This window comes from Rhipicephalus microplus, chromosome 6 (genome assembly GCF_043290135.1).
Source record: "Rhipicephalus microplus isolate Deutch F79 chromosome 6, USDA_Rmic, whole genome shotgun sequence".
Classification (NCBI taxonomy): domain Eukaryota; kingdom Metazoa; phylum Arthropoda; class Arachnida; order Ixodida; family Ixodidae; genus Rhipicephalus; species Rhipicephalus microplus.
The window spans coordinates 28480207-28489670 of NC_134705.1; the positions used below are offsets into that span (position 1 = coordinate 28480207).

Consider the following 9464-nt stretch of genomic DNA (forward strand, 5'->3'; position numbering starts at 1 on the left):
AACGCGGCACTGCGTGAACAGGCTCAGGCAGTGCAGATAGCTCGAACGGACCTATCGTCTCATGCCGGGTGCATTTACGATGGAGACCAACTGAACATTTCTCCACAACAATTACCTTGCCCTTCTCGGTTGCACGATAAACCCTCCACGATTAGACTACTTCATTACCATCAAAAGTCGCAGTGCAACTCTAATGTCGCCCCGCCGCAGTGGTCTAGTGGCTAAGGTACTCGGGTGCTGACCCGCAAGTCGCGCGATCGAATCCCGGCTGCGGCGGCTTCATTTCCGATGGAGGCGGAAATGTTGTAGACCCGTGTGCTCAGATTTGGGTGCACTTTAAATAACCCCAGCTGGTCGAGATTTGCGGAGCTCTCCACTACGGCGTCTCTTATAATCATATGGTTGTTTTAGGACATTAAACCCCACACATCAATCAATAAATCAACTCTATAATGTCAACCAAAGTACGAGAAAGTCTTCCCGAAAAGTATCGCATGCAAAATCGTGTTGCCATCGTGCAGCATAAGTTACAAGAAAGTCACTTATTGCGTATCGCAAGCATCCTTGTATGCGCGCAGCAAAGTTAAAAAAAATGTTGATCAAAACCTATCACCACGACAAGACTGCTTGACATATAAAGTTTAACATGAAAAAAAAACATTCCCATAGGCATCCAGTCAGAAACATCGACAGTAAAAAATTATTTTCTAGACAAAGTAAGCAAAACCGAGATGTAATTATGAATGTACGAAACCATGCTGCGTATCCCATTTTTTCTGTTCTTAAGTGGAGCCGTCCTTGACTTGTGAAACGCACTTCGTCACGGCGAGAATGATGCCATCTACCCTTAAAAGACTGATGAGTGCGGCGAGTTGGGCAGGTTGGTAACGATGCATGACTAAGAAATCTTAGCGCCACAGAACGGAAACAAAAGAAAGAAACGTAGACAACACGAGCGCTAACTTCAAACCAAGTTTATTAGGAAACACACATGAATATATACGAACTCAAATCACAGAAATCTCACGCCTACTTTTTTACACATACATTGTTATACAACGTCATACAAAAACAAAAAATGTAATATCAGGAAATAAACAGGTAAACGCGCATGTGTAAATGGAACCAAGAAAACTTAGAAAAACTTAACAGCCCCCCGAAAAACCCTACAAACGAAAAATGTAACACCAACTGCGCATGCTTACCTCGGTGAAACTATGAAAACGTGCTCATTAGGAATGAAAATTCTTTATCGTGAAGGAGTACAGACGGATGACTCACGCACTTCTCGCCACGTTAAAAGACATTAACAATTAGGGATGTCTTGGATGGGGCGGGCCATCGCAATGATGCGTTTTCGAAGACTAGTCCATTCAATGGTGCGACGAGAGGCCGTTGCTCCAAACGGTCACTGTACCTGTCGTTTACACCTACTACGGCGGTCTAGTGGCGAGGTACTCGGCTGTCGACCGTCAGGTCACGGGATCGAATCCTCGCAGCAGCGGCAGGATTTTTGATGGAGGCCAAAATTCTGTAGGCACGTCTGATCAGATTTGGGTAGACGTTAACGAACCTAAGCTGGTCGAAATTTCCGGAGCCTTCTAGTATGGCGTCTCTGACAATCATATGGTGGTTTTGGGACGTTGAACTCCACATAACAACCCATAGCCTCCTATATTTTTTCATTCCCGCGCAGAGGAGCGGTGGAGGCCGTCCGCTGCCCTCTCTCTTCCTCCTCGATTTACGCCTGCCTTCTCCGCAAAGGACGCTCGCACCCCATACTTGCCGGTACATGCTCTGGAGCGTACCAAGCATAGTCAGCATAGCAGCATAGTTCGCTACGCTGCAACGTGTTGAGGCACCTCGAAGCCCGCGAAGCACCTACAAAAGTGGTTCTACAAGCAAATGTTGTTCCGTGTCGGTCGTGTTTGCCGCAGGTAAGCTTGTGTGTCTTGCGGAAGCAACGGTTTTAATTATGTTTTTTTTTCGGACTAACAGGGAAGCATGAAAGAACTCGCAGACAATGTGTACAGTGCTCGCGGAATAAAACGCGGCCTGTAAAGATTCAAAAACAACAAATGGTATATGCAATTTAACGTGATAAGAACGCCATATCGCTGCAAATCTGACCGCTAATGTTAACGTGGTCTCTGGTGTAAGTGTAAGAGGCAGCCCTACGCCATCGTAGCACAAATTCGGAACGCTGCAAGTGGAAGTACAATTAATACATAGCTTTAAATTGTCACTTTTAATTCCTTGAGCATTTTACACTGAAATATTTACATGAACGTTTATTGTTCTAACAACGTTCTGATCCTTAAGGTTCAGTGCCACTGAATGAAGTGACCGTTTGTTTACTATTCTACGGGTTCATGCGTGAATCGCTAGCGCCGTCACAATCTATATTGTTTGCTACTCTAAAAACTGTGATTTACGGTGCACATTCATGCTGTATTACTTTTCACATACCAATTCGGTTTTCTATCTGCAGTGTGGAACCAGTAAGGGTGCCCTGTACCCGACAAGATGCCGTACTGCTGCGTACCACGCTGCAAGTCTTCGAGCAAACAACGGACGCCGGGCATATCGTTCCACGAGATACCAAGCGATCCGGAACTTCGAGCGCAATGACTAAACGTCATTTCTCGGGACGACTGGACACCAAGTATGACGTCGTGCCACTCGACTGTGTGCAGCCGATACTTCAGTTCCTCCGACTTCAAGGAGGGCTGCGAAATTCGCAAACTCAAGAAAGACGCTGTTTCTAGCATTTTCGAAGAGTATCCTCTGTACCTGCAGCCTCCGAAAAAGAGAGAGAGAAGCCACGCGCCTGTGAGAAAACGCGAGGCAGCTGTGCCAGTGAACACACCACCGCGGAAACGAAGAGCACTTGAGAGCCAACTGGAGACTCCTTCACTTCCTCGCAATGACTTGCCGTCCGTCGACGGCGACTCTGAAGATTTATCACCAATGAATTGCACTGCAAGCGAACTGCCGCTACCTCTAGAAAACGGCGCAAGCGAGCGCTGCATTACTGCGACCGTGCAGGTGGACAGAGCTGTGCAGGTGTCGTCATTATCCTCGGTTTCAGCAATGGACAAACGAAAGTGGAGACGTAAGGAGCGAGACTTGAACGCGCGAATTGAGCGGCTCAAGAACACCGTCGACAAGTACAAACAGGAACTGCAAAAGCTCAAGGAAGAATCCTATGTGTCTGCATTCCTGCAAGTTGTGGAGAAAGTGAAAGAGAAAGACCTGGCTGCTTCAATATTAGTGGAACAAGTTCAGAATTTCGCGAACAAAAAACCAACGAGGTCTGAGCTGACAGTACGTCATACTGTGGTGTTGCGTAACCTCTCAACTCGTGCATACGAACACGTAAGGAGCACAGGTATTCTTTGGCTTCCCTGTCGAAGTACCCTCGAGTGCTGTATGGGCTCATCACGTGGAGAAGTTGGCGTGACCGAACTCGGGAAGCAAAGGCTGTCTGCAGAACTCGCTTCTCGACCCTCGTTGCAAGCGAGGGCATGTTCTTTAATTGTAGACGAAATGCGAGTCAAACAACGGCTACTTTATCACAAGCAAAGAGATGCCTTCATCGGTGAGGTGGACGATGGTGTGAACTTCCCCGGCGCAAAGAAACAACAAATGAGCCTGTGCTGGCCAACTCACTCTTGTGTTTCGTCCTTAACGGCCTTTCAGTTTCGTTCAAAATACCCGTGGCGTACTTTTCCACGAGAAACTGCTCAGGCCGTAAGCTGCACATGCTCATGAGACACGTTCTGAAGGAACCCGCAGGTCGCGGGTTTGATTCCCGGCTGCGGCGGCTGCATTTCCGATGGAGGCCGAAATGTTGTAGGCCCGTGTGCTCAGATTTTGGCGCACGTTAAAGAACCCCAGGTGGTCGAAATTTCCGGAGCCCTCCACTACGGCGTCTCTCATAATCATATGGTGGTTTTGGGACGTTAAACCCCACAAATCAATCAATCACGTTCTGAAGGAAGTTGAAGAAATAGGATTTATCGTTGTGCGTATTGTCACAGACAACCCCGAGATCAATGTCTTGGCTATGCAACTTCTCTGCAACGGAAGCCTCAAGCATTGCACTGACCACCCTGGAAAACCGAATCGAAAGCTCTTTCTTGCATTCGATCAGCGCCACCTGATCGAAAACGTGCGATCACAGTTTTTGTCCCGTGACATCGGAAAAGGCGGCGAAATATCATCGAACCATTTGAAGAGCCTCTACAAATTGCAGCAAGGCAGCCTTGTAAAGCCATTATGATTTTTGACGAGAAAGCACGCATTCCCTACGAATATGGAAAAAATGAACGTGCAGAGAGCAGTGCAAGTGTTTTCTACTCCCGTGACAGCTGCACTGAAGCTCTTGCAAGAACAGGCGGGCCACACGTGCGACGCAAGCTTCGCGGGTGTCAAAGCGACGGTGCAATTTATGGACACCGTGCACCGCTGGTTCGTGCTAATGGACGTGACTAACTGTACACAGCACATACGTCAGAAGAATGTAGACTGCAAGCAGTTTGAATCTGCAGGCGATGAACAGCTGATCAGGCTGGAGACAAGCTTCCTCGACTACCTGGCTGATCTCAAAAATGAGTGCCTGGCAAAGAACTTCCTAACCGAAGAGACTTACGAGGGCCTTGTGATCACAGCTCGTTCGAACGTTGAGTGCATTAGATATTTTCTTGAAGAGATGTCTTTTCACTTCGTTTTGACGAGGAAAATGTCGTCGGACCCTTTCGAGTCGTTCTTTGGCTGGCTGAGGAAATCAGCAGGATCAAATGATCAAACGGACGTCCATGCCGTGCTCACTGGCATTGATAAAACCCTGAAGACCAGTGTCACATCGGCGTCGAGTACAAGCAACATAATGGCAGCAGAAGAGAGTAATTGCTTGTCAACGCTGCCGCAACAGAGAAACACAAGGGTGCAAACCAGCGAGGAATTCCCTGCAGATGCACGTAGAGAGCTCATAGAGCGGCTAAACCGAGATAAGCCTCTACTTCCCACTCCAGATGTGGCCGCATAGGCTATGGTCGGTGGCTACCTCGCAAGAGCCGTACGAGAAAACATCGAATGTGAGGAGTGCTTCGTGCTCTTAACAAAGCCAAGCGCCTCGACCCCATCGGACTCGCTAATTAAACACCAAGACCGTGGTGGACTTCTTTATCCGTCCGCACATATTCTAGATGATCTCTACGCACTACAGAAGAAGTTCGTCGAAGTTCTTCTAGCGACAAGAAGACGAATGCATCACCCTCTAAAGGAGGCTGTGAACAATGCTGCTGAAATCCTCCGCGAGCACAAAGCTTTGATGTGTTCGACGCCAGGGCACCAGGAGAATTTGCTCAAACTTCTGCTGACAAAGTTCTTCCGCCCAATATTCACCAACTTCGCTCTGAAAGTGACAGACAAACATGACGTCGCCAAATTGTTCGAAATAAAGCCGCTTTCACGAAAGACCCTGAAACTGTGAGCTTGATCTCACAGCTGGGGGCCTAAGTGAAAGGTCCTGCTTTCAAAATATGTCTCGTGTTGCTTGCTTTCAATGTACTGTGGGGATGGAAAGAAATACGAAAAGTGCAGCATCTACATTCTCTGCTGTTTCGAATTTCTTTTCGTGTTGTTGTATCCTGCATGATAACCAAAAGCCACTGGAATAAAACTATTCTAGCATATTTTATTTTTATTCCCACCATTGTCACAGAGGGATGCAAAGATCGCGCCACACTGTTCGCGTTTTTTTTTCCATCACCCCTGTGCATCATGAAGAAACACCAATGCAACCTGCGCATTTATTTTACAGCTCCATCTCTAATACGAACGCAAGTTTCTCTCCAAAAGCACGTGCGCAACAGCGTAGTCGCGTCGTCTGCTCTAGGAGTGGGTATGGGGTGACAGCACCGTGTGGTGGCGAGCGCATGAAATAAAAGGTACGGGCGGAGCGCCTTGCTCCGCTCCCCACTCGGCGGGCATGAAAAAATATAGGAGGCTATGAACAACCAATCAATTACCTGCCTTTTGCTGTATTTTGCTACGATTACTTTACTTTTATTACTATTTTCACAATCATACGCAGGGAGAGGGGGTGGAGATTTCATGACTACCGCCGATAGTCACGTCGCAGAAAAAAAGCTAATCCTGTGTTCCTCCCCCTGGTCGGGTCGTTCTGAAGCCCTTCCCAAAACAGTTTTGTGTCTACGCCCCTGCCTGTTGCGCAGGAGCCCCTCCATCGTGGAGCAGTAGACAGAAAGAAGGCAGCAGTAGACAGCTTCCTCGAACATCTAAACTCCATCGACCAAGCGATACAGTTCACGGTGGAACGAGATCGAGACGGGGCGCTTCCGTTTCTCGATGTTTTAATCAGACGACAAGGCGAGCGCATGACCTTTTCGGTGTATAGAAAGCCAACTCACACCGGCAGGTATTTGCATTTTGCGTCCTGTCATCCAACTGCCCACAAAGCTTCAGTGGTTTCGGCACTCCTTTCACGTGCACGAGTAATCTGCACGTCGGAGGGTGAGAGGAAGAAAGAAGAAAAGAGGATTGTCGCCGAGCTACGAAGGAATGGCTACACAGAAGCGTTCATCCGCCGGGCGTCACGCCGTTTGTCGAGATGACAACCACCGCTCCGCGGAAAGACACCTGCAAGCGACACACTGCCCGACCCCACCCCCGCCCTGGCCACACCACCGCACACGAGAAAAACGAAGGCGCCAAACAACCGCGTCGCCATTCCATATGTGCCGGGCATAAGTGAACAGCTCTCGAAAGTCTTAGGAAAAGCCGGGGTCACGGTAATCCATAAACCTGTTTCGACGCTCGCTCGCTTGCTACCGCGGCCGAAAGACCGACCTCCGAGGGAGCTACACCCGGGCGTTGTCTACAAAGTGTCGTGTTTTGGGTGTCCAGCCTGCTACATAGGCGAGAGCAAGTGTTTCCCGGAAAGAATGCGCCAACACAAGAACGACGTCAGGAAGATGGAAGTGCAACGTAGCGCTCTGGCGGAGCACTGCGAGAAGCACGACCATAAAATTGACTTAGACGGCGCTTCTGTTAATGAAACAGAACGGAATTTGGGAAAGAGGCTCTTGCTCGAGTCTTGGCACATTCAGCATACGCCTGCCAACGTGAACCGCTCGCTGGGAACAATGCCTTCGGTGTAAGTTCACGGTCTCCGAAACGTGGTGGAAAGGGAAAGCCGGAGCCGTAGTGAGAGAACACGACGCGACGACACTTCCATGACCAAGACAGTCACCCCCTGAGGAAGGGACCGAGTCGGTCTCGAAAAGTCGGACTCTATTTGAACTGTGGCTGGAGCAATTTCAATTTTCTAAACTTTTCTACCCAGCCAGACAGATTGCTGTCAAAATGTTTACGTTTAAGCATACGCCTGGTAGAATAGCAGCGGCGTTCCGTGTGAAATTTACAGTCTTTCCACGACGTGCAAATCTTGTCAGAGGCTATCGTGAGCGTCATTGATCGCACTTGCCATCTCGATATGCTCATACATGGTGAGCGCCTCACCAAGTGGAGAGAAATTCACCCTATGTTATTAGACACGGCTTATGCGAGGGATCTCTCTCCTGTGGTTATCTGCTTGGGTACTGCCCCTCTCTGCCATGGCAAAAACCCCTAATAATATTATTTGGGGTTTTACGTCCCAATACTATGCTAGCACTACGAGAGACGCTGTAGTGAAGGACTCTGGAAATGTCGACCATCTGGTCTTCTTTAACGTGCACTGATATCGCACAAAACCATTTCACCTCCAGCCAAACACAACCACCATGGCTGGCATCAAACTTGTAACCTTCGAGTCGGAATCTGAGCACAAAGCCACTGATCCACTATGGCAGGCAAGAAAGAGAGCCAGGAGTGTGTTGATTCGACAGTGGACACATTACTCACCATGCAAGACAACAAAAGAAAACACCGTGTTTTGCGAACCTTGCGGGGATTTCAGAACATTGTTCAACCATTTGCGCAATCATTAACGGCAACATTTCTTGTTTCCCGTCGTAGGTACAAGCAGTGCACGTGTTTTTTTCATTATGTCAATTTTTACACAACTCAAATAATTGTGGAGAAACTTGCAATTTTAGAGGCCTAAAACTATGTTTTAACTGCCCGTTTTAGGGACCTAAACCTACTTTTTTGGTGTCGAAAAGTCCGACCTCAATTCATCATCCTCGGGTTTAAAGCGCATCCTGAATGATCATGAAAGAAAAAAATGGGCATCTTTAAGCTTCGTGTTTAGGATTTGAACGCAATAGACTTTATGTGTCTGGTGTGTACTTCAGACACTTAGTGCATGAAACGTTTTCGAATTTGCTATGCACCCACTAAGTAGTCCTAAGAGAATAGGCGCCGCAGCGTGTCTGCCTTTTGTAGTGGGGTACTGGCTTTCAACCGCAGAACCATTATGATAATCACATATTCTGACGCCCGCTAGCTATGGACACTTGCACCACAACTTAATGCTGCAATATTTCATGTTGCACTGTAAAGCATGTATGCAGGAAGCTTGTGTTTGTGAAACATGAAAGCTATTTTCGATGAACACTCTAAGGCAAAATTACTCTAAAAAGAAGTAACGCAGCCCAATAGGCGCGCGCGATGAATGGAGACCGTTGATGAGCAACCACAGAGAGAAGCGCGCCGCGTGCAAACTACATAGTCTCCAAACACGCTCCAAAGGGATGAACCTCCCGGGAAATGCAGGCAGTGCACAAAGCGTTGCCTAGGTCACTAGCCGTCCTCCTCCTCTTCTGGCTCAGTCTTTCCCCGTATTTTGCTGGCGACGGTTCGCGTTGCGTCGCGCTCGGAGTGCTCGACCACGGCCGCCTGGAATCGATAATCTAGGAATTACCAGCTGGTAGGTGCTCTGTGGAATTACGACATGGTGCTTGTGTGTATGATGAGCGTGCGCTGCTGCTTTTGCGTTTCGCCGCACCCATGAAGTCTGAAACATGTCTCGACACGTCACCATGCTGCGCCAAAGAACACCTACCAGCTGGGCTGTATATCTCTGCTTCAAGATAGTCACGACCAACACACGACAGCAACTGTTGGGAAGGCCAACATGGCGGACGAAAAGACAGCAGGCCTATCAGATTTATTACTTCAGTCCGACTCAGGGCAGAAATCAGTGCTGTATTCTTTCTCAAGTAGGTGATCATTCTTTATTCTACTCTACTTGTCGCGTGTTCGATACGGATCGCGCTTGCCGGCAACAGGCTTGGTCATGTTGTGTAAAGCACGTACGAAATGCACCGCGAAGGTCAGCTTGGGCGTCTACAGTTCACCCGTGCTTTGCGACCGCCTGGAAATTGGCCGTCATTGCCGTCGGCCTCCCGTACGCTCACTCATCGAATGCTCGCCTGTCTTCGCCGCCGCGATGAGCTCCGGGCTAATGATGTTGGGCTGAGACCTCATCGCTG

The 9464-nt window shown here is 48.5% G+C and overlaps 1 pseudogene; it reads left to right on the forward strand.

Moving 5' to 3' along the window:
- The first annotated feature begins 2667 nt into the window (after positions 1 to 2667).
- LOC142765830 (uncharacterized) lies at positions 2668 to 5497 on the forward strand (annotated as a pseudogene).
- The last annotated feature ends 3967 nt before the right edge of the window (positions 5498 to 9464 follow it).